This window comes from Equus przewalskii, chromosome 26, assembly GCF_037783145.1.
Source record: "Equus przewalskii isolate Varuska chromosome 26, EquPr2, whole genome shotgun sequence".
NCBI classification, from domain to species: domain Eukaryota; kingdom Metazoa; phylum Chordata; class Mammalia; order Perissodactyla; family Equidae; genus Equus; species Equus przewalskii.
Genome location: NC_091856.1, coordinates 9,911,451 through 9,935,694, shown reverse-complemented (window position 1 = coordinate 9,935,694; position 24,244 = coordinate 9,911,451). Strand labels below are relative to the sequence as shown.

At 38.9% G+C, this 24,244-nt stretch overlaps 1 long non-coding RNA gene across 1 annotated transcript; it reads right to left on the bottom strand.

Moving 5' to 3' along the window:
- Positions 1–12,804: 12,804 nt before the first annotated feature.
- On the bottom strand, positions 12,805–18,936 carry LOC139079663 (uncharacterized). Its single transcript, XR_011533457.1, has 2 exons — positions 18,804–18,936; positions 12,805–15,409 (listed from the first exon to the last, which is right to left on the bottom strand). It is a non-coding gene; the product is annotated as an uncharacterized lncRNA (long non-coding RNA).
- Between the last annotated feature and the right edge of the window lie 5,308 nt (positions 18,937–24,244).

Genomic DNA, 24,244 nt, shown 5'->3' with positions numbered 1-24,244 from the left:
TGTCTTAGAAACTCCCTTCAGGGTCATCCCTTTGGCTGCTCTTCAACTCATCTTCTACCCACAGCCCAGAGAGATTTTCATTTTTTAAAATTTCTCCTTAGTTGAGAAATAAAAACTCAATAATCATTCTCCCATATTTTTCTCTCTTGTAACTTAGCCATTAGTTTTTTGTTGTTAGTTTTGTTTTTTAAATTAAAGACTAGGAGTCTGATGCCTTTTCTGGCTCTTTCTCCCTGAGGGAAGTAGAAGCTTCAGGTCCAAAATGACCAGACAATTTCTCCTTGCTCCTCCCCACTAAGTACAACAATAAACCTGGAAATGATGCAAGAGGCAACTGAAAGAGAACTCTGAAAGGCAGAAAGAAGAAGGTGAACTGGTTAGGAAACCTGGGACAGGAGGAACAACATGGCAGCAGGGCCTCTTATGACTCCCATCCAACGGAAGGCAGCCCAGGTCTAGCGTTTCCAACCCCCAGCCTAGCAACAGATGCTGTCCAATCAGGCTCATTTCCTGCTCAGACTGCGGGAGTTCTGCAGACAATACCATTAGGACAGGCAGCACCCACAAAGGATGACTCCACTGGGAGTCCTGATGGAAGTAATTGGCTAGGGGAAGCACTCTCTTTCCCCACAGGGCCTGAGATTCCCTTCTCCCACACAGGGACACCCTGCAGCCTGGTGGCCCTGGCCAGGGAGTTTTGACACAATAAGTAGCTGGGACAAGTAAGTCTCTTTGTCCCAGGGCTGAGACTCGTCCCCTACCAAGAGATATAAGGGCAGCCAGGGGACACTGGTAGTGGGAATCCTAACATAACAGTGGCTGCCTTGTGAGTACTCTGTGGTCCTCAGACTCCCTTCCCCAAACATAGGGGCAGTAGGGGAAAACTCCTTCACCTCAGAGAGTACCAGAGGGACCAGTGGGAATCCCAGGGACACCAAATAAACCAAGCCAACCAAAATTGCTCTGCAAAGACTCTGAAAATGTCATTGTCATTGGAACCACAGCCCACAAAAATAGGCCAGCACTTGTATGCTAAATTTGAACAGTATAACTGCCTGTTAAAATAAGGTTTAAGTAGGACTCAGAGTCTCCTAACACGATAGACAAAATATCCAGTATATAACAGAAAATCACTTGTCACACCAAAAGCCTCAATAGAGAAAGTCAGGGATAAAGGAAGTGTGGGTCAATAAACACACTAGTTCACACCTCACAGGATCAGTTAATCAAAAATGTTTTTTCTGCTATATTTTAGTTAAATTTGGTACTCCTAAGCAAGTAAAATTAGTCTATCTTAATTAGGCCTACATTTTTCTGAACATAGGAGAAAAGGAGCCAGTGACAGATACCTCCCTCCTAAATCTCAATTCTACCTCCCCTCCCTTCCCACACCTCAACTTCTGATGTTACAACCTTGGGAGAGAAAGGACAGGAGAAGGAGGCCATGCTCTAATTATGAGAGTGAGAAACCAGAGGGACGGGAATACTCCAAATGCTCTGAGGCCTGAACTCTGACAGATGGTTTGTCTAGTTGGCATCATATCCGTTCTCATACTCAACCCCACACCCCTGGCTTTCTCAGAATAGGAGCTTTGTCAGCAAGCTTGAATTGGGGTCATAGTCCATTGGGAGAAACAAGAAACCCCACATCAGCAACTGTATTCATTCCAAGGGAAGGTTTCTGATCCTAGAGGTACAATATTCTGTCCTGGCATTGAGGTAGTGAGTGACCAGACAGTTGCTGCCTTCTCTCCTCTCCTCTCTCCACTCTCCTACCTCCTCCCTGCCCTCCCTGTTTCCTCTGCGTCTTCCCTTTCTCCTCTTTCTCCCTCCCCTCCTGCCTCTCTTGCTCTCTTTCCATCTTTCTCTCTCTCAGAAGCCTGGTATTCGGAATGTGTACTTTGATCAAACACTATGGCTGATTGGAGAGAGTGAAGGCATCTACATTGGCAAATATATAGGTTTGTAGTTTTATGCTGTTCTCTTTTCCCAGTTTAGGTATTTACATTTTATTCTGTGTTGTTGTTGTTTATTAGACAAGCTAGAAGTTTGTCTTAAGTTTTTCCTAACATAAGCTCTTGATCCGCAGCTTATTTTTTATTCAAATTTTTAATGGTCACTATATTTTCTTTTAAAGAACTGCATTCCTCATTTTTTAGCATTCACTTATTTTTCTTCTAACTTTTAGGTAGATCGTTCTTTTTTTTTAACACTAAAAACACTTAGAGCTTCAGGAATACTTTATTTTCTGACTTTATAGTATTCTAATTTTATTATTCCTCTGATTCTAATTTCCTCTTTCCTATTCTTCTTTATTGAATCTTATTATTTATTTATTTTAAAGCGATTGGGTTTTAAAAGCTGTTACTATTTCTTTAATTATGACCATGAAATGTAGCTTATACAATTTCAACTATTTATTAACATTTTGCTAGAGGCCTAATATGTAGCCAAGTTTTTAAAATTATCTATGGGAACTTGGCAACAAGATATAAGGTATCTAATAAAGTACATTCTCTTTTAGAGGGTAACGTATTCACTCTACTTCTTCTAAATCAACTTTATCATATCATTTTTCTTTATGCTCTTATATAATGTGTATGTCCTTAACTTCCCTGCTTTTCAGGGACTGCCATTTTTTAATAGCCTAGTATGGTCTGAATCTCATTAATTTCAGCAGAAATTCGAATCTTTTATTGGATTCTTATTTTAAAACATTGTTGAGGGGAGAGGAGGGACATCCCTGGAGAAGAGATGCGCCTCAGTCCATCCTGTTATTTTCGGGTCACTTCAGCCAATCCCCTTTCTTCTGGTAATTGTTATAGTCTCTCTGGATCATCAGTCCTCACTAGTAGTTGCTATTTAAGAAGTGAAAAGCCAAGCTTTTTAAAGGCGCTTTGTCTGGGGTGATCATAGAGCTCTCCTCTCATATCCTATGGCACAGCTAAAACCAAATTGTGACATGTAACTAAAAAGAATGGTTGTTGTATTAGTTTTCTAGGTCTGTCATAACAAATTACTATAATCTCGGTGGATTAAACAGCAGAAGATTATCCTCTCATAGTTCTGGAGACCAGAATTCTGAAGTCAGTGCCACCAGGGCCACAGTGCCTCTGAAGGCTATGGGGGAGAAACCTTCTTGCCTCTTCCAGCTTCTGGTGTTCCTTTGCTCGTAGACATAACTCCAATCTTTGCCTCTAGAGATGGCCTCCAAATTTTCCTCTCCTTGTGTTTCTCGGTGTCCTTTTCTGTCTCTTATAAGGACACTTTCATTGGATTTAGGGCCTACCCTAAAACTGCATGAACTCATCTCAGTTCTTACCTTGATGATAACTTCAAAGATCCTATTTCCAAATAAGCTCACATTCCTAGGTTATGAGTGTATATGAATTTTTGGAGGACACGATTCAGATTCAACCCACTACAGTTGGTGTTAACGGAACAGAATTACAATTGGAAGAAGAAGAAGAAGAAACTATGTATCACAGCTTTCAGAGTCCAAATGTACATCTTTATGTACAATACAAATAAAATACCTTTCTCTCTAAAATATCTGCAGGCTCAATTAAGATATAATTTAACTTATTAATATTATAAACAACAAAGAATACATAGAAGGGGAGAAATAAGTCAGGGTATAAGTGGGATTATTAGGCATCAGATCTTACATATGTTCATGAGACATACATATTTTGCCTTAGATAATTTGTATTTGTATATTAATTTGTTCCTTTTCATGTTTGCATGCTCCCCTAGGGAAAAGACCATGACCCATGCATCTTTGCCTAGCAGAATATTTTGCACTCTTTAAGTGCTCAAAAAATAGGTCTTTGAAATTTGTATTAGCAAATACAGAATATACTAGAACACATAGTACAGCTTCAAATCTATATTAAAATAGAACAGATACATAACATGAATGGTTTCAACTGAAAATAGAGAAATCCACCACAAGCAGCTTAATCAGAAATGCCTTTAATAGTATTTTTAAATTTCTATTACAGAAAGCAGAGGTAGAACAAGTTTTGACATTGACTGATACAAAGGCTCAATGACTTCATCAAGGGTTTATGTTCTTTCTCTCCACTCTGTTATCTACAAGTCAACTACATCTCAAGGCTGATTCCCTTGTGGTTGGTAGATAACTTCCAGGAGCAATTGATAAAGGCCTCTTAGAAACCTGTCTCAGCCTTCTCTTCCTACAGGTGAGGGAACCTGTCTCCAAAGAAATGAACTATCTGGCCCACAGTAACAATGACACAAAGATGCTCATAGAAAGTAACCATTCTACCCATAATGATTAATTTGGCAGGAAAACAAGCTTAATCACCAGTACATCATCACATAAGTGACCTAAATCCCCCACCAAACCAAACCAAACCAAACCAAACCAAACCAGAACAACAACAAGAAACACGTTTTCAGATAACAAACATGAAGGAGCAATGAGCTGCTTTGTTGTTTGTCTTCATGGTAGCACCTATTCACCTATTCACATTCAATGATCCTCTATGAACACCTCATTTCTCTCTCTATTGAAGAAGGCACCACAAAGAAGTGAATAGAAATAGAACAGAGCAGAAATAAAATAAAATTCAAGAGACAACTTCTAGTCTCAGTGAAGCCATTTTCTATTTGTGTGACATTGGACAAGTGAGGTAGATCTTTAATGGGATCCCAGAATACGTCCCCTGTTTTCCTACTTAGTTTTGCTTCATGTCACTTCTCTTGGTTTAACTTTAAACCAGCTCGCTAGTCTCCCATCCATGCTTGGAAAGGATTAACCTCTTTCCCACGTAAAGCCTTCCAACAGCTATGCTTAGTCCATTCTTCCTTTTACTTTTTGCCCACGTAAGTTCCAACCATCTCTGTGGTTTCAGCTTCAATGTCCCTTCTTCAGAGAAGGCTTTCTTGACCTTCCAATCTAAATTAAACCATCATTTGTAATCTCTGATCACACTCTTTTCTTTTCTTCATAGACTTTGTCATAGTTAATGATATAACATATTCAAGGCTCCTCTACTAGATTTAAGACTCCTGAGGGCAGAATCCACGTCCCTTTTATTCATAGCTATACCCTTTGTGCCTCTCTTGTCCAACACTCAGAAAATTCTCAATAAGAATTTGATAAATAAATTAGTTAAGCTCTCAAGGTCTTGATTTCCTCCTCCGTAGATCATGAATAATAATCACAGGGTTGTTACAATCAAAATGAGTGAATATATTTGGCAAATAGCAATTCAGTGTAAGGTATTGTTATTTAAATAAAACTAGCTTCCATTACTATTAAACTAGTGGGTCTCAATATGAAAGTTTAAGAAAGACTTTTTATAAGCATAATTCTCTACCATTATAAATATGTTTTTAAAGTATGCTGGATAATGTGCAATTCAAAGATTTGGATTTGAGGTGGGTCTGCTAAAACATGCAAATTTCATGGGGGAATGTTATCAGTGTTCCAACTGTGGTCCTGATTGCGAATGTTGCAGTTGGAAGCTGTGCTTTACAATGACAAGACCATGCTAATTGAACCGTGACGGGTGGACTTATCATGTGGGGCAGGAACCAAGGTTATATGTGTCCAGGAAACAGATGGTATTTCAATTCAACAATGCAAACTCATAGACTGCTTATCAAAGAAATGAATTCAGAAGATTATAAAGTCAAACCACTCACTTTTGAGGGAAAATTATTGGCTGTGTTTCCAATAATTTGGCTTGTCATCCCCAACATCTGTTGCCTTTGCTGTTATACCACTTAGCTCCTGATGACAAATTGGGCAAGATCAGAGTTGGTGCATGATAACTAATAAACATCTTCATGGGTAAAATCAGTTAACATCAAATGCAGGGCAGTGGCATCACAGTAGGCAGCTTCCTGGTAGAAGCCTGTCCATTTTTACTGTCCTTACATAATTCTTGCACCCCCTCATGGATTCCTAATTTCACCCATCCTTCCCAGCAAAAAGCCCCTTAATTGTAATATCCTACTTGTAAAAGTAGCCCTAAAGGAAACACATGTGTAATATAATTACAAGATAGCTGATACATGTTTTCTGATGTAGGATTATCTATCACAGTTTTATCTGTAATGAAACTGAAAAAACTACATTGAAAAAATACAAAATGATTTGGCTCTGCCTTCTGCTTGGCCCATCTGCTGTTATTTTTTTTCCTCCTACCAGCAAAATGTTAGACAATATTTCAACTTAGCATCTCATAGGCAGTTACACAACAGAATAGATACACTATATTAATGTTCCATTTATTTTTTAACTCTGTATACTATTTTGTTTTCCCCCTCAGTTGACAGCAAGGCTAAGTAGATCATTATGCTTTATTTGATACAGCTTCTTTCATCTCCTAGTAAAATCCCATCAAATATCTGGCTTTCCTTTATGCTCTGTAGTGAATAAATTGGAGTTCCTTGATACTTCTACTCCATGGATGAAGAAACTGATGTGTAGTGTTACAAAAGGCTTGTGGTTGATTTTGGGTGAAGACGATAGGCTTAGGAATCAAACCTAGAATATGTGCCAGCCACTGAATTAAGCTTTTAAAACAATTAACTGTTATTTGAAACAGACCTTCAGTGACATGAGTTCAAAATTTCCTACCAAGCATAGACTTAGTACTGAAAATAAAACCTGCATTTTGGTAAAAGCGAAAAAAACTCCGACCTCCATCTCAATATTCATTTACTATTCACTCATTCATTAAATCTTTTATTTAACTTGAATGATCTCAGGGTTCCCCAGCTTTGGGTAAGTATGAAGTTGTGTGAATTTAGCACTCAGTTTCCCATGGCTCTTTGCTCTAATCTGTGTGATTGCAGAACCTCAGCCTACTTAATACTCCCAGAGTAAATACAATTATTTCTGGGAACCCCCAAAAGGAAGTTTATATGAGCTCTGAATAAATTCTTTCATATTCTTCTGCTCTGATATATTTGCCAAAGATCTGCTGCCCAAAAGCCACTTGAGGGAAGACCTTCTGCACCCGCGCGGCCACTGAGACTTTCTGTAAGAGTGAAACTTTGCTGATGCCGTAGTCTCCCCTATTACTTGGTGAGAACAGAGAGTTTTCTTGAGTCACCACTGCAAACCCTTTCCTCCCACAGACTGTAGGGTAGGAGGATTTCTTTGCACCTACCTCTGTAAACTTCTGCGATGGGGACCTCTAAATTAGCATTTCTCTCCTGAAGTTTTACGAGATTCCTTCTTATGATCCCTTTGGCTTCTTCCTGTTGTTACTCTTTTTATCCAGGTCAGATCTGGCTCTTAGGCTGGATCAGAACAAGCGTATCTTGTCTTCCATTTCCTCATCTTCTCTCTCCAGACATCAGTGCAAGAAGAAACAGAAAAAAAGTAAGACAAAGAAACATCTTTTTCTCTTTCTTTTTATCTATCCCAGGCAAAACTGAAACTGCATATCAATACTAGTAAATAGATTCCCAAGTGTCACTAATCCACTATCCAGCAAAGAACCAGTCTGAGTCCCAGTTTTACCCAGAAAAAAGAGTAATTAAGCACCTACTGTGAGCCAGGCCTATATTAAGCATTGGGTCAGAAATAGAAATGAGACTCAGCCTCTGTCTTCAATGAGCTCATAGTGTGGGAAATGACACACAATGATAAAAATATAAAAGGAATAACAAAGCAAAGTCATAGACGCAATAATGGAGAGAACTAGGGATTGTTGTGGACATACTAATTTGGGAAGGAACAGCATTTGAGAAAAGATTCTTAGAGGAATTGACAAGTAGTACCTTCGTGGATATGTGAAAAGGCTGATTTGAATCTCACTAGGTAATGAAAAAGATGAAGGGCATCCAGCAGTACAATGGGTAAAGTCAAAGCATCCCTCGGTGTTCACAGACCTCTCAGAAACAGGGAGAAGTTCTGTGTGGCTGGGATGTCAGGCAGATAAAAGGAGGCTGGAAGAAGAAGTTTGCAGTAATATTGTGAAGGGATTTTGATTGTGAAACTGAGGTGCATGGACTTCATCCTATTAGATGATGAGTGGCCCCTGGAGGCTTTAAACATGGACCTGATACATATTTGTGTGTTGTCATAGTTCTGGAAGAACTTTGCAAAATGCATTGGAGCAGGAGAAACTGTTGGTGTGAGGATGAGTTTGGGTGCCTTTGAAATAATCCAGGCAATAAGTAAAAAGAGCCTGAATTAAGGATGCAAATGGGATAGAGAGGGAAATTTTTGAGGTATTTTAGGGTTTGGATGTGTCAAGGAACGAGAGGAATCACCACTGATTTTGAAGTTTCCAAAATGGGATATTAGGAGAAAGAGGCTATGATAGGTAAATACAAACACAGGAAAAGGTTTCACTCAGTTTTTAGAACTCCAAATAAACAAAAAAATAAGACCTGACTGGTAGATAGAATAACGACCCCTCGAAGACGTCCACATCCTAATCTGTAGAACCTGTGACTATGTCACCTTACATGGTAAAAGGAACTTTGCAGATGTGATTAAATTAATGATTTTTGGAGATTATCCTGGATTACTCAGGTGGGTTCAACGTATTCTCAAAGGTCCTCATAACAGGGAAGCAAGAGTATCAAAGTCAAAGAGAGGAGAGGTCGGTATAGAAGTAGAGGTTAGAGTGATGTCTTTTAAGGTGGAGGAAGGGACAATAAGACAAGGAATGCTGGCATCCCCTAGAAACCAGAAAATGTAAGGAAACAGATTTCCCCCTAGAGCCTCCAGAGGGAATGCAGCGCTGCAGGCAGCTTGATTGCAGCCCAGCGAGATGCATGACTGACCTCTGACCTACAGAACCATAAAATAATAAATTTGTCTTATTTTAAGCCACAAAGTTTTTGTATTACAATCTGATATATCCAGATGATCTCTGTGCGTGTTAACTGGGAGAACTTAACACTGGGCCACCTGCAGCAGAGCGCGTGAGCTTAACCACTCAGCCATGGGGCCAGCCCCTCAGATCACTTTAAGAAGAGATAGGAGTGTTCCAGGTAGAGCAAACAGCCTGTGCAAAGGCCCACATTCTAAATGCCCAAGAGGGAATCTCTGCTTGGGGTCCCCTTTACTTGCCTTTTCCCAGTATTGTTGGCATTCATTATGTCTGTTCACTAGCTCTATCAGCCTGATAGAAGTTAAAGCCCCATTGCAGGCAATGGCTGCCACCTCTGTTTCTGGGTCATTTGACTCTATTTCTTTTACTTTCTCTGTAACTCTTGCTCTTATGACCCATTCTGGACGCCCTTTTCTTGAAACTATCCCCTAACAATATTGATTCTGTCACTTGCAAGCTGTGTGAACTCGGTCAATATATAAATCTCTGTAAGTGTCAGAGGGTCAGTTACTCATCCATAAAATGGGAATAATAATGACAATCTCACTAGGTCAGGATTTTTTTTTTTTAAAGATTTTATTTTTTCCATTTTCTTCCCAAAGCCCCCCAGTACATAGTTGTATATTCTTCGTTGTGGGTCCTTCTAGTTGTGGCATATGGGACGCTGCCTCAGCGTGGTTTGATGAGCAGTGCCATGTCCGCGCCCAGGATTCGAACCAACGAAACACTGGGCCGCATGCAGCGGAGCGCGCAAACTTAACCACTCGACCACGGGGCCAGCCCCTCACTATGTCAGGATTTTGAGGTAGCCATGTGGCTTCCTAAAGCACAGCAGCAACAAGAAAAAGGCACCCAACCTCAGGGTACCTATAGAAAGAGCCAGATTCTCCTAACCTCCTTGCCAGAGGGACCGACCTAGTCGGCTTCTTATTGCTGTTTTCTCTCCCTAGTGACTTCACATCTGACTGGAGAATGAGACCCATATTTCTTCCAGTTGTATGAGTGGGTGGAAGGTGAGGGAGTGAAGTGAGTTTCTGTTAGAAGGGTTTGGGTATAGTAGGTGTTTGAAAAACTTCCTAGGAGCAGGTTGTATCATAAATTACAACTAATTACCGGGGGCTGAAATAAATAGTACTAGAATTCAAACCCTATATATTTGCTGATGTTTCAATTCACTTGTGGGTAGGTGTAAATTTTTTGGAGATACCCTTTTCGCTTTCCTGTTTATTCTCCTCCCTCCCTCTATTCCAGCCACTACCACCAATTTGAAGATCTATGTAGGTAGATGATGTGCTTTGTACAGAGTAGAAGAATTTCTTCTCACTTCAAATGAATGATACACTGGAAACATATATCCTAAGGAATATGAACATTTTGATGTTGACAGAGAGGAAAATCAACCCAACTAGTATCTATTGAGTACTTGGTATATGACAGGCTCCGTGAGAGGTATTTTATATATATTCTTATTTAAAACTCATATCAACCTTAAGATGTTGGTGTTAATGTCTCCATTTTATGGATGATTAACTGATATTCTGATACTTATTGAGACTTGTATATTGCTAAGTTGCAGACAGCTAGCAAGTGACAGCGTTGAGAGTAGAATTTACATTTGTTTAATTCCAAGTCAATGTTCATTTTTCTGCCCCATGCAGAGAACTAATAGTTCTGGGAATTATTTTATAAGCTGTCATATGGGGTCTAATTCAGAAATCATAGAATTTGAAGTGGGAAGACCTGGTTGTGTACAAAATTGTGTATGGACTAGCTGTGTGACTTTGGACAAGTTATTTTTAATCTCCTTGAGATTTATCATTACTGGTGGCATCACACACATAACAGTGAGTGGAAATAGCACTTGGCTAAAAATCAGATGTTTCAAGTTTGGGGTCCAGCTCTGCAATTAATTAGCTGTGTGGTTTGGGGACTGTTATTTAACCTGTATAGATCTTAGGGTTTTTTCCTATTTGTTTGTGTTTGGTTTTTATCTGTAAAATGAGAGGAATATGGAAGGCTTGTTCCTTTAAGGTCTGAAATTTTATTATACTAAGGGTTTCCATTTTAATAATAGTGGTTCCACCCAGGCAGCTAGTGGGAGCAATTCTAACAGTTCACTAGTACAGACACAATCTTCCTTGAACAAGGAAATACTATCCTGGCCAGCCTGAGCTCCAGCCAGATATATTTGCAGAACATCCTTTAGCTTGAAACAGAAATTTATTGCTCAACCATCTGTTACAATTAAGAAAAGGTTTAAAAATGTTTTCTATGTGTTTGACTAATCATGTTTTAGGGCCCCGTGGGTACTTTATAAATTACGTGCCTTCCGTTCTTGGTATCATCAAAAATCTGGCATCTATTTTCCAAAATTTACCAGCTCTCTGTCTAATTTTTCCTTTTCTATTTTTCCAAAGAAACTTGTCCAGAGTCTCAAATGGAACAGAGTAAGCAAATACTGCTTCAAGATGAAGTTAGTCCGTAGCAAAGTAAGTATTTGTAACTTGTGTTCATTGGACAATGACCTGGCTTGTTTCAGTCACGAAGAGTTAAGCCACTAAGATCCAGCTTCTGAGTGGAATCTCTGGCTTCCTCCCTTAAGAAAATAATGAGACAATATGATGCTGTTCAGCCCTTAACTACAAATGCCCCACCCATGCGGCCATTACTCAGTAGGAAAGTATTGCAGGGGGAAGCTCTGGAACCCCCTCACCTGATTCTACCTGTCCTTATCTTCTGAGCCTTATCTCTTACTTTGTCTCTTTGTTTCATCCCTTACTTGCACTCAGGGAGCTAAGAAGTAGGCAATAGCATTTGGACTCTATTTCATTATATTTCATAATCTGCCCCAATTCCTCTCCTGGTCGGGAAAATGCCCCTTTCTTTCTGCAATGGGAGAGATGAATTCCTCTTATAAGGTATTACTCCTAGCGACATTCTCAATTCCTTCTGTCAGATATATTATGGTGGGATGGTGAGGTTCTTTCTTCTTACCTCCATCTCCACAAGTGTCCATCTCCTTTGCCCACAATCTCCATTCTTGTAAAAGAGAAGCTTATGCATTTCCAGGACAGTTGAGAGGCAGGCTATCTATCAATGATGATTTAAGGATGGTGGGAGGGGATCCCATTCACAAACAGCTTGTTCTTTGGGTCCCTTCCACTCTACTTCCTCAATCTCTAGAGCAGCCTTCATCAATCTTCTTACCCTGGAAGAACTATTGAAATAATTGTGGGGTCTCAGGGAACCTCTGCATAAAAATTATCATAGCAACAGTTCAGGGTACCTTAAAATTATCAGTAAGTAGATATAATCTATAATAACTGCCAATGTTCTTTTGAGTAGAGAACGATATTTTTCTGTAGATCTGGCCAAATTATTAGCCTATTTTTTGTAGTTCCCCTTCCCCACATGGAAAACAAGCTCTGTGCAGGTCAGTAATGCTAATAAAGAAAAGTTCAGGGCTTCTTTTTCTTAAATTTCTTACTTGATTTTTAAAAATTTTATCTAAGTAGGCCTAAAAGTCTTTGCACAATTTTCTATTATACAAGCTGCTAATGGGGTCTTTCTCTATTTTAAACTTTATAGCTAAACTTCTTTTAGCTATAAAAATATTTAAAAACTCACACAGTAAACATAATAAGCTTCTGTTAAATCAGAGCCAACAACCTCTTTGTGAAAAGGGCCAGATAGTAAATATTTTAGACTTTGCAAGCCATATGGTTTCTGTTGCAATTATTCAGTTCTGCTGTTGTAGAGCAGAAGCAGTCGTGGGTAATATGTAAAGGAATGGACATGGCTGTGTTCCAATAAAACTTTATTTGTGAAATCATGTTTTCATGTAGGCCAGATTTGGCCTGTGGGCTGTAGTTTGCTTGTGTTAATTAACTGGCCTAAATCAAAATAGAACTTAGTTTTTCTAAAGACAGGCTTGGTACATTTAATTTAAATAAAGATAATAGTTAATTTAAGTAATGCTAGTTATAACTTGAAAATTTATTGACAATGTTGAATATAGTAAAGCTACTAAAACCATAAGACAAGATAATATGACAAAATATATATCCTAAAACACAATTTCATGCAAGGCTTTGATAAATTTTTTTTAACTGAGTGGCATATGATCACGTCACTTTTAATTCTAGCTCTATTTTAATTCTAGCAGTTGCAAGATTATTATCCACATGTTGGTTTCTTGCTCTCTTTTATATGCTTATGAATACATAAAAGTGTTATTTTTGAAACTGGAAATAAAGAATGATTTTACATTTTACTGTGGTATCTGTGTTTCGTTTTCACTGCACAAATTCTCAATCCAGAATGAAGCATGAGTTAAGCACACATAACTTTCATTTTCAACAGAAATAAGATAACTTCTGTCCTCACTCTTGATGACTGCTAAATGAATAAGCTTGCTCACACATGTCAAAATTTCACAACTTCAGCACAATGTTCATTGCTTTCCAGTGAATGACTGGGTACTCTTTACTCACCGAAACCTAGAACTTGTCTAAGCCGAGTGAGTATACATCTTGAGCATTAGATCAGTCTGCAGCTCACAAAATTCTTTTCTTCTCTCAAAGTCAAATTCTCAGGCTGAGCAAGAGGTTCAGAGAAAGGGCCATACCCAGTCATACATATGTGTTAACTGTCCATTTTTTTCTTGCAGTTTGATTCCCTTCCTACATTTTCAAGCCCCAACAGCAGTGAAAACATTACAAGATTTTCTTTTGCAACATGAAATTTTTTCCAAATATTCAGTTTCCTTTTAAGTCCAAGAATGTTTCAATTGTGTTCAGCTAGTTCATGGGGAGAAAAATATCTTTAAGGAGGCTAGTTTCCGTAGCATTCTTCTTCTTCAAAGCACTCAGCAAAATCCAGCTACTGCTTTTTTGGAAAGTACTAGTACTCCTACTATACATATATATATGTATGTATTAGTTCAAACACCGTATTAAAAACTCTTCTCTCCTAAACCCCCAGATTTCTGCATTTAAAGGGAATTTATATGCTCTTTGTCCAGGTTTTTACAGTTTTTAAAAACATTTTCAAGTAAACTGATCTTTGCCTAATAAAGCTAATCACTTTTGTAGCCTCAACCAGAATGTAATTTATTTTATACTCACCTCTCTGCAAAGAAAGCAGTGTGTTGAGGCAATGTTAAGATTTTCCTTTTCAACATTTAGAGAGAGAAACCCTCTCATGGAGCTAACCATTGACTGGGCACTATCAGGACAGAAGCCAATATAATTTCTCCAAGACACATGTTTGTTTTTTTCCAAGTATGAAAACAAAACATTAAATATATCTTGACCTCTGTTTGTTTTGGGTAACTTATGGCAGCAGTAAAATCTTTCTTGAATTTCTCCATCATTTACAAATCTTATAAATGCTGTAGCATGACATTTATTGATGAAATCCATTTATTCATCAACCTGAAGAGAAAAGCTCTTGTTTTTCAGTTCATTACACAAAACCTATTCAATATTATGCGACATGTCATCACTGCATTGACATATTTTTTCAAGAGTGAAACCTTTTCAATTTCTCCTGCTGAATCTTATTTTACTCACTATATGCTGGCATTTTTAGTTGCTCACCAACTATGTAACTTTTTTCTTCTAGGCAATATGTTTTGTTGTTCAGTAACTTGATTTTGAGTCTTTTCACCGAATTTAACCTTTGCTTGACAAAAGCTTACTCTGTTTTGAAATTCCAATAGATGTTTAAAATAATCAGCACCTTTCCTTGTCAAATGGAGAGGATTTGTAGTTAAGTGTCTTTCCAAGATTTCTGGAGGCATTGCAACATTTTAACTTGCCGGCCACAGACAATATGCAAGGGACCAAGATAACTTGGATTACCAGCCCATGCAAAATCCATTGATAAATATTTTCACTTGTAATGAAAGAACTTTTCTGGGGGTCTCCCTTGATGTACTAGTGCACTGAAATAACCAAGAAGATTATAATTCTTCATCACCTACTGTATGAGAGTTATTCATAGGCCTAACTCTAGAAGCATCCTCTTCCATCCAACATCCTTCAAAAATTGCCATACTGGACCATCAGACTTGATTGCAAAATACAAACACTAATAAAATATAAAACAAAACGGTATAACAAATAACTAAATCAGACACTTCAACAATAAAAACGTCATAATCATAATGCAATTCACTTTTAACCTACATAATCCATAGTTTGCAATATTCATAAGAATAACAAAGCAACAGGAGGACAGTTAAGTTATGGCACATAAAAATTCCTTTCACATCAGAAGGTAAATTACATTAATTCCTATGATATCAGAAGAGTTGTTGTCTCCCAGGAAGTCACTTGGAGGCATGCATGGCCAACAGTGTGGGAAGGGATGAAAAGGCTCAGGGAAGTGGACATGCTGGAACAGATATATTATGTGAGGGCAGAAGATCCATCAGCCGTTTAATGGGAAACTTGAAGAAACATGCGATTCACCAAGGCCTTCAGGAATGCACTGGAGAGATGGGCACCATTGTTCTTGGTTGATGGTCATAAACTTGGCTTGTTCATAATTATGGGCATGATGAGGTCCCAAAGCTGCAGAAAGAAGATTACAAATACTGTAATGACTGACAGTTTCAGAGGCATAGCTGAGGAGGCTTGAGATGATTAATAGAATATAGTATCCTTAGTGGTAACATAGATTAGCAGCCAACAAGAGTGTTGCTTAATATATACAATCAAAAGTAGGTAAGTATGCATACTTAAGAGACTGTGGGTGGGCCACTTCAGTTGGAAGTCATGATCTTTTGCCAAATTCTCAACTTGATTACTTTTCAGACCCAGAAGCTTTTGACTAAATAGGTAGTCAGATCTCCAGAAAAAGGACCATGCAACACCATGGCTGGTGTATATTGTAATATTTTCCCAAAAGACACTGATAGTCATTTACTCAGGTGACTGTGTTTGAGGGATAAAGTAATATCCAGACATTTTGAAGGTTATTGGATGCAAGGTCTAAGTTGACACTGATACCAGAAGTCTCAAAGTATTATCTGGGATCCTGTTAGAGTGGGGGCCTAAAGGGACCAGGTAATAAACAGAGTCCTGGCAAAGGTAGGTTTACAGTAGCGCTACTGGCTCTGCGAGTCCCTCCAATGTTACTGGTCTTGTAGAGACGAAACACTTTATCATGGGCCACCAAGTAACTGTGCATCCAGAACTCTACATTATGAACTGAATTGTGTCAGACCTCTAGGTCAATAAAGTCAGGTAAAATAAAATAAAGTCCAACAACATTCCACTGTAACATGAAAATGGTCACCTCCCAGGTCCATGAATATATAATTGGAATTGACATACTTGGCAGTTGATGTAAACCCCATGATAGATCATTGTCCTGTGGAATCAGAGTGGTCAAGTGGAAGCCTCTGAAACTGTTCTCTTCCCCCGCCAAAATATAGCTAATCAAACAATATGGCATTCCAAGGGGATGGTAGAGATTAGTTCTAGTCTTAAGGATCTTAAGGATATAAGGGTGGTGATCATTATTATATTGCCATTAAATTCTGGAGTCGTGTCCGTGAAGAAAATATATGTATTCTAGAGAAAGACTTTATACTACTGCTAGCTCACCCAAGTAGTAGCCCTGATTGTGGCTGCTGGAGCAGATGTGGTATCTTTGCTGGAGCAGATTATGATGGCCTAAGGCACATGGTATGCAGCCACTGATGTGGTAAGTGCCTTATTTTCTATTACAAATAGTTTGGATTCATGTAGAATGGAGAAGAAAAAACATTTATAGTGTTGTCCCACAACTATAGTTACTTTCTTTCTTTCTGTCATAATATAGTCAGAAGAGATATGGACTGTTTGGACATACTGCAAAATATCACATAGATTCCTAATATTCATGCCACCATGTTGATCAGGCAAGGTTGGCAAGAGGTGGCTAGCATGCTGGAGGCCTTGGTAAGACTTAGGGGCTATAGAAGAGTGGAGATAAAATTTAGAAAGGTTCAGGGTCCTGCCACGTGGGTAAATTTTTAAAGCTCCAGGGTATGGCTTGTTCCAGAACATCCCCTCCAAAGTTAAAAAGACACATTTCTGCCTCTTGCTTTCCCTACTACTATAAAGGAAGCACAATGCCCAGTAGACCTCTTTGGATTCTGGAGGGAACACATTCCCCACTGAGGAATAATTCTTTGGTCCATATACTATTAGGTGTCATGAAAGGCTTCTAGCTCTGAGAGGGACTGGAGCAGGAAAGGGCTCTGCAACAAGTCTACACTGTGGTTCATGCAGCTCTGCCACTTGGGCCATATGGTCCAGAAAAACCTATGGTAATGGAGGTGGCATGGTAGGGTTACAGGTTTTGGCAAGTCCCCATGGGAGAATCACAACTTAGGCCCCTGGGGTTCCAGAATTAGGATATGCCTTCTTCAGCAGAGAATTATGCACCTTTTAAGAAACAACTCCTGGCAAGTGCTCTGTCCTGTAGAGATGGAACATTTGACTATGGGGCACCAAGTGGCTGTGCATCCAGAACTCTACATTATGAGTTAGATTCTGTCAGAAATACCAGGTCAATGAAGTCAGGTAGGCCCAACAGCTGTTCATTGTAAGATGGAAATGGTACATCTGTGTTCAAGCCCAAGCAGGAGGAGAGGATACCAGTAAGCTGTATGAGCAGTTAGTCCAGGACCTCATGTCACCCAACACAGTTTGTCCCTCCCTCAGTTTGCACCTATGACCTTGCAGAGGAAGGAGAAAAAAGATTGAGTTTGGTTTACAGATAGGTCAGCTTGATTTGTCGGTGTAAGCCAAAAATAGGCAGTGGCTACAATACAGCCACATTCAGGGGACACCTTGATGTACAGCTGTGAAGAAAAATATTCCCAATGAGCAGAGTCAAGTGGTGCACCTGGTCATCCACTCTGCGTGGAAGGAGAAGTGGTCCTAGGTGAGAATATATACAGAAGCGTGAGCAGTGGCAAACGGCCTGGCCAGCTGGCCAGGAGCATGAAAGAAAAAGGATGAGATCAACAATAAGGAGGTGTCGTGAAGAGCTGTGTGGATGAGCATACGGAAATGGGCACTAAGGATGAAAACCATTTAAACAGTGGGGACGGGGAAATACATGTAGAACCCAGATAATCCCCTTGGGTGCTTTTCAGTACTCTTTTGCCTAATTGTGACTGTGGGTGAACAAATGCAGCAACTGTGGCCTCAGAAGGATATAGTTACTTTGGGAATTTGAGGCACGCTATCAGTTAAGTCACTGAGACAAGCAGAGAATGGATGTTTAGAATGGGCAGTGGAGGAAGGAAACCAACTGTCATACTTTGTCCCATTAATCTCCGTCTTCTAAGTTTCACCACACAAAGAGAGGTCAATTGGAACCTGGAAGGTCTATAACCCAAGCATATATGGAAAAGTGGATTCATGCAGCACACAAGGTGGAATGTGGCCATCACCGAAGTGTGCTGCTTGGATTTCCTTTAAAGAAAGAATTTTCTGGTCAGCTGTGAGGATGGCGTGCTGCACTGTTTGAACCCAGGCCATGTTCTTCCAAGGCAGCCTATTAAAATGACTGAGTATGGCCGGGTAATAGGATCTGGTAATTTATGTCCAACGAGAGACTCCTTTATTTGATGTCTTTGTGCCAGAGTAACCTGTTCAGCTGCCTGACACTTTCATCAAATTGCGCTGTCATCTTAAAATCTTTCTTCCTGATTATCCTTTCTTTTCTTCTCCTTTCACAGGTGTCAGATCAGCATTCCAGTCTGAAGGCTTTTCCTGCCTACTTCTGTTCTTCCTTCCCTTTGTCTTTCATAGGCATTTTCCCCAATAAATCTCTTTCACTTCTAACTCTCTTGGTGTCTACCCCTGGAGGATCCAACCAACACAGCTTCAAGGAAGGTTGATTTCCGGAGGAAAAAGCTGATGTCATCAGCCTGTCATCATCTCTTCAATGTAATATCATGCTCACCAATTATCATTGGCCTCCTTTAGCTTGTGTCAAAAACTGAGAACCGACTCAACCAGGTGAACATGATCCTTCTGCATACTTTTATTCTGGGTTTAAAGGCATTTGATGAAATCACAAATGAAGTTGCTTGGTGACTGTCTACCACTGTAAGTGCTAGTATTCCACAGACCTCAAAGTTCCAAAAACCATGTATGATTTCTTTTTTCAGTCACAATCTCTCAGGGAACCCCTAGAGACATCTTGTGGAATCCTAGGTTTCCAGAGAACTCTGCTGAAGAAACTCTGTTTTAGAAGTGTTTTCTTCATCCTCTTATTCATGTTCCCCACATTCTTCCTATGAATCTCTGTTCTTGTGTTTCAGTTGCCACTTTTTCTCCCCTCTGCTGTCTGTCAGGTCTCACCTTACATAGTTTCTGTGAGGGGGCAAAAACAGCCCTGCCAGTAATCCCATATATCTTTGAAACTTCATTTCTGTTCTGGAGTTGGTTGGAGGAGAGAAAATGACACCCAGTGTTCTACTGAGAAAGAGGAGGAGAAAAACAACTCCCACAAGGTTAAAGCTATGGGATGTAATCCTGTTGCATGTCTTTTTAGCTAAGAACTTTAGCCAAGGCCTCCTAAGGAGGCCTAGAAATGTTAAGATAGCCCTAAATTAAAACACTAAATTTTTAAAGTAAACATTTCTTTATAACACTCCCAAACTTCCATCAACTCCCTCTCCCTCCAATACATTCACATGACTCTCAGAGTTTTTATACTTTCTTTCGCTGGTTTATCCTTTTCCTAACAGGTTGATGATGCTTTTTCCCACAGAAAAAGAACCATGACTATTTATTTGGTTGATTTTTCCACAGTCTCTAATTCCTAGTTTGCTGACTTAATGTAAAGTGTGGCTCTAGTCTATAGAGTTTTCCATTTGTTTTATACCAATTTATGATTTACGATTTTAAACATTTTTCTTTTGCTATAAATTATCAAATATCACTATCAGTGGATTGAGAAAATCACGTCTTGGCAAACATATGGGTGAGTGCTGATGACAGCAATAGGTTCCAGAGGAGACACAGTCTTGTAATTAGGTTTGAAGATTGTCAGTTCACAACTGTTTTTAACAGGCCTATGTGATTCTCAAGAGCTTCAACATATGTTTATGTCAGAATGATGACAACGCAGATCTAAGTATCAAAGACCTGAGGTGGAGAGTATTAAAGATCTTTTCTCATTATTCTTGTACCTATTTATCTGATATATCACAGAATTAGGTGTTTCACAAAAGCATATTTCCCATTAAATGTAATGATCCATTTTAAGTGGCAGTTAACTTTTTTACTCATTTTTGGTGGAAATACATCAAAAACAGCATTACACATTTTACTGACTTTATAAACTGTTTGTACTTGGATTTTTAAACTTTTTTGTAAGATAACTGGGGGTTCTTATCAACTGTGGAAGAACCTTCTTACCCCACATCCTGTTCACAATCAGTGAGGGGTTTCTCACTTCAAATATGTCTTTTCTTTCTGGACAGATTGCCTCCCCTGACTTTCTGGCTTCTTTCATGCCCTGGTGAGCTAGAATAAACAACACGAAAGAAACTCTAAATCCTACTTTTCTTTCTCCTCTGAGGTCAAATCCCGAGGTCAGCAAAAGTGGCAAGCTTTCTTCTCCTTGAACTCCAACCCTACTTGAACCTTCTCTTTTCTCAGGATGAGATTCCCTAGGGAAATCTCAGTCACTAGGAAACCGAGATCTCCCTCTTCTGAGGTTTTTCCTAAGGAAATCTCAGTCCCTCAAGTAAACAACATTTTTAGACCCAAATGTTTAGTCTCACAGGCAGGCAGGAGCTTGTCTGAATTCTAGGTTGAAATAACTAGTATAAACATGGGGTTCTTGACTTAAATGCATTCATAAATAAAAAACCTCAAAAGACTACTTATTTTCACTTCCATTCTTTTTCTTCCATACTATATACGTACCATGCATATGAGGAGTTAGGAATAACAGTTCCGTGGGCAGCTGGAACAAGATATCTAGGAGGGCTAAAAATGGCGGCGGGGATGGCCATGTGAATTTTGGGAACACTGTAGAGATATTTCTGGCATATTTAGTCTTTCTGTCACCCAAGCTGACAATCACCCATGCATAGGCATTAGAAGTATGCTTTGTTGTAAATTACTAGGTTGAAAATACCATAGTTTTACATTTAGGAGACCTGGGATCTTGTCCTGGTTCTGCTGCTTATTATTAGCTTTGTGACCAGGGCAAATTATTTTACATTTATCCCCAAGTTTCTTACTTGTGAAAAAACCATTAATGTTTAACAACAAGTTTTGTTGATTATATGATATAACATATGTGAAACTTTGACTATTATAAATTGTTACAAAAATGTAAGGCTGTATTACTAGTAGGGAACATGGTGGTAGGGATTTATAGGAGAGGAAGCGGAAAAGAACACACATGGTCACTTAGGCTAACTATCTTTCTAGTGCCTTCCCAAGAGACAAGGAATCACTAAACTTGTCAAAGCCTGACATTCAGTGGGACTCATTTTACTGAGATGTTGGGTTCCTATATGCAAAATATGGGGTCCCAAGTTCTACTTTGTCTCTTGTACTTGCTGCATCTATTTGGTTAGTGTACCTGGCAGGGCTTATCTCAACAGGCCCAGCTGTCACCTGGTTCTTGTGTTCTGACAGTGGCTAAGTAGGCAAAGTGGGCACCATCCTCATTTACAGTGATGGCCACTTCAGATTCAGAGAAATGGAGCAAAGGAAATGCTATGCATTCTTTTAGGCTTAGCTCTTCCACATCAGCAGAGTTTGCCACAGAATCCTTGCATTTAGAAGAATAAAAATGTACCTTGTGTTAAGAAAACTTATTCTTCATTCTCTATCACGGTGTTGATACTTTTGTATTTAGCTCTCTCAACAGAGAATCCCTGAAGGGAGGAAGAATGAGTATTTATATTGTAGCACCTAAACCACAACCCAAACTTCTAACACGGGTAGAGGGTATACTAGGCAGGGGGTATAGAGAAAAAAATCTATTGCTCACGAGCTACAGGAGATCAACTTCTAGTAAGGGAGATAAATGCTTAAATAAATAGTTACCGTGTCACTAAAATAAAGTGCTAAGAATGTGCAAACTGTATTTTGCTGCAGCCAGGTCTGGAAAGCTCAGGAAGGATGGTGTGATGCCTGAATTGAGTCTTAAAGGATAAACGAATGTCAGTTAGCAGGAGATAATTAGAAGCTGTACTAGGTAGAGGGAGAAGCATGAGTTGGTGCATAGGGCTATGTGAATAGAAAATTGTTAGTAGCCTGAAATTGTTAGAGCATACAGTGCGAGGTAGGGAGTAATGAGAGATGCAGCTGGAACACCAGGCAGGGGATGACTAATGAAGGTTTATGCCACATTAGGAACTTGAATTTTCTCCTGGAGTCAAAAGGGAACTGTTGAAGGGTTCTGAGTAGATACAGTGGCATAGTCATATCTGCATTTTTTTAAAACAAATTTGGCAGCTATGCACTTGGTAAATTTGGGGGTAAAGTGACTGGAAAGCTGTTAGGAGGCTCTTTCAAGAATAATTTAGCTCAGAAATAGAATTTGGGAATTCGGCATTTTATATATAAAATATATAATATATTTATAATATATAAATATTACAGATAGTATATTATATACTATATTAACATTTTATAAATATTATAAATAATATATATAATACATACAATTTTTAAGCAGAAACTTACTTTCTCCTGTTTTATATAGGTACTATGCATATACAGAGTGTTTTCAAAATATACGCATATCTGAGTTTGTCGAGAAGCTGGATCAGGGTATCTGTATGGGCTCAAGAGTGGCTGGAAGGGGGCTGGCCCTGTGGCCTAGTGGTTAAGTTCACGCACTCCACTTCAGTGGCCCAGGGTTTCACCAGTTTGGATCCTGGGCATGGACCTACCACTGCTCGTCAAGCCATGCTGAGGCAGCATCCCACACAGCAGAACTAGAAGGACCTATAACTAGAATATACAATTATGTACTGGGAGGCTTTGGGGAGAAGAAAATACCCAAAAGATTGGCAACAGATGTTAGCTCAGGGCCAATCTTTAAAGAAAAGAAAAGAATGGCTGGAGGGAGAGTGACATACATTTTGGGAACACTACAGATATATTTCTAATATATTTAGTCATTCTGTCACTCACTTGAAAATCACTTATGCACAGGCACTTGAAATATGCTTGGTTGCAAATTGCTAGGTTGAAAATATCATAGCATTTAAACCAAAAGTCTATCTCACTGTTCTTGACATCTTGGACTATGATGAGTTTTTGTTATGATGATAAATAACGGTTTGCTTTTCTTCTTTTAGAGAAAGTGAATTGAAACCTTCAGGACAATATTAGCATGAGCTGTATTCACAAGTTTCCCTGAAGTGAATTCTTCAAATAAATGATTAATAATTTTAATTGTTTGTCATCCAAGAAACATCATGTATGATATAATCATCTTATGACTAGGGCTATCTCTTTCATCAAATAAAATTGATGATGTTTACTCAGGAGTACTCCTGTATATAGGTAAAGTCACAGAATATGCCAAGGCAAGTGAGAAGTCAAGTAGCTACTGTCTTCAAAGTGTCCCTCTGGGAAACCTGATACTTCTTGAGGTGTAACATTTCACATTCCCTTGTAAGGGGTAAGCTCAAGCTGCTTCGGTACTTTTCGATGTGTGATTGTACTATATTAACTGAAGAAAATATTTGAAGGTGATTGTCAAAAGGATAACACACGTGTCGTATTTTCTGACTAGATGGATGTTAAACATTAATTCCAGGAATGATTTAGTGGACAGATGCGACATTCTGATCTGGAATCTACTCCTAGTCTCTTGCAAATGTGACCGAGAGCAAGTAGTAAGCCTCCAAGGATCTTGGTTTCTCCTATAAACTGGGTAATAAAACTTACCTCACAGAGTTTTGAAAACTAGATGAGGAAAAGTATTTAAAGTGCCTAGACTGACAAAGAGCAGACATTCTATAATTATTGTTTTCTTTGTATTCTTTGTTGTCACTTTCTGATAGTTGGTAATTTTCTTCTCTTTATCACGTTCTGCACTTTCTCAGTTTTGTCATCACTTTTTGCTAACTGTTAGAGTACTAGAGAGGTGAGTCCCGGGACACCCTTTGTTTTCTGTCTTTAGTGCTGGGTGTCCTCATTCAGTTCCAAAAACAGTCTCAGTGTGCTTATGACTCTCAAATTTTTATCTACAGTCATAGCTTACTCCAGTAACTCTGGATTTGTGTACCCAATTGCCTACTTGAAAGCACTACTTGGATGCCTAATAGGCATTTTATTAATTAATTAATTAATTAATTAATTTATTACTGCATAACAAACTGTCCCAAAACTTAGTAGCTTGAAACAACTAGTGTCTCC